The following is a 2,005-nucleotide window of genomic DNA, read 5'->3' as shown; positions in this document are numbered from 1 at the left end:
ACTTTGCAAGCTACTCCGGCCCCTGTGCACTTCCGGCGGAAATCCTTCGTGCACAGCCAAGCCTGGGTCCACGGCACTCTAACCTGCATTGCACGACTTTCTAAGTTGGTCTCCGGCGACGTGGGACTCCTTTGTGCAACTTCGGCGAGCACCGTTTCACGCATCCTCGTAGTGCCTGTTTCTGGCACTTCTCCGGGTGCTACCTGCTTCAGTGAGGGCTCTTTGTCTTGCTCGACGTCCCCTCTCTCTGCAGGTCCAATTTGCGACCTCCTGGTCCCTCCTGGGCCCCAGCAGCGTCCAAAAACGCCAAACGCACGATTTGCGTGTAGCAAGGCTTGTTGGCGTCCATCCAGCGGGAAAACACTTCTGCCCGACTCTCCAAGGCGTGGGGGATCCATCCTCCAAAGGGGAAGTCTCTAGCCCTTGTCGTTCCTGCAGTATTCACAGTTCTTCAGCCTAGTAAGAGCTTCTTTGCACCAACCGCTGGCATTTCTTGGGCATCTGCCCATCTCCGAGTTGCTTGTGACTTTTGGACTTGGTCCCCTTGTTCCACAGGTACCCTCAGTCAGGAATCCATCGTTGTTGCATTGCTGATTTGTGTTTTCCTTGCATTTTCCCTCTAACACGACTATTTTGTCCTTAGGGGAACTTTGGTGCACTTTGCACTCACTTTTCAGGGTCTTGGGGAGGGTTATTTTTCTAACTCTCACTATTTTCTAATAGTCCCAGCGACCCTCTACAAGGTCACATAGGTTTGGGGTCCATTCGTGGTTCACATTCCACTTTTGGAGTATATGGTTTGTGTTGCCCCTATCCCTATGTTTCCCCATTGCATCCTATTGTAACTATACATTGTTTGCACTGTTTTCTAAGACTATACTGCATATTTTTGCTATTGTGTATATATATCTTGTGTATATTTCCTATCCTCTCACTGAGGGTACACTCTAAGATACTTTGGCATATTGTCATAAAAATAAAGTACCTTTATTTTTAGTATAACTGTGTATTGTGTTTTCTTATGATATTGTGCATATGACACTAAGTGGTACTGTAGTAGCTTCACACGTCTCCTAGTTCAGCCTAAGCTGCTCTGCTAAGCTACCATTATCTATCAGCCTAAGCTGCTAGACACCCTATACACTAATAAGGGATAACTGGGCCTGGTGCAAGGTGCAAGTACCCCTTGGTACTCACTACAAGCCAGTCCAGCCTCCTACAACAGAGGTTTGTAAAGTTTTAGAGCCATTTTGGCATTGATTTAATGAGCCGACAGGTGGCTGGAAAGTTACAGGACATCTCTAGCAATAAGTTTCCAGTGATCTGTAACTTCATCACTACATCAATAAGTTTCCTGTGATCTGTAACTTCATCACCACATCAAAGCCTCCGCTCCAGCAAGCTCTCAGCCGGTTCCATGGTGTAATGGTTAGCACTCTGGACTCTGAATCCAGCGATCCGAGTTCAAATCTCGGTGGGACCTGAGGGTTTTGTTAAACTGTCAATAAAATGTACTTCACACCATTTCAGTGTTGAAAATGATCAGCAAATAGTAACGCTGTTCATGTGTCACTAGTCTATTTTTAATCACTCTGGAAGCTGATCACAGCCTCCTTTTTAAACCGAGGGCTTAATGGAGAGTCGTGAATAACCTCTGTAGCCCCCGCTGTGATTTGAGACAATATGGATTGCGTTGCGCCTTAAGTTCGATTCTTCTTTTAAACAGGATATAAAAATGTAACACGCTGCCAACCAGTTCTCTTCCCGCCTATGACCCCCAGTTAGGACTTGTTAGCATTAAACACCGGGATGCTCAAACCCTCTGACTCCCAAACAAGCGCCTCCTTAATAAGTCACATCAGTGCTTCCTAGAGTACAACTGGGTGCAAGCGGCGGCAGAGTAACACCAAAGCGCCCTGCTGGGCTCTTGATTTGTTTATAAATATTGTTACGGCCACTGGTATTATGCCTCAGGGTAAGGCCAAATTATGCGGCACGGTTGATG

The 2,005-nt window shown here is 46.7% G+C and overlaps 1 non-coding gene across 1 annotated transcript; it reads left to right on the top strand.

Annotated features, from left to right (window-relative positions):
- Positions 1–1,411: 1,411 nt before the first annotated feature.
- Positions 1,412–1,483, top strand: TRNAQ-CUG (transfer RNA glutamine (anticodon CUG)). The gene has a single exon. It is a non-coding gene; the product is annotated as a tRNA-Gln (tRNA).
- The last annotated feature ends 522 nt before the right edge of the window (positions 1,484–2,005 follow it).

Source organism: Pleurodeles waltl, unplaced genomic scaffold (genome assembly GCF_031143425.1).
Source record: "Pleurodeles waltl isolate 20211129_DDA unplaced genomic scaffold, aPleWal1.hap1.20221129 scaffold_70, whole genome shotgun sequence".
Lineage (NCBI taxonomy): Eukaryota > Metazoa > Chordata > Amphibia > Caudata > Salamandridae > Pleurodeles > Pleurodeles waltl.
Note: the sequence above shows the minus strand (reverse complement) of the source record. Positions and strands in the feature narration are given on the sequence as shown.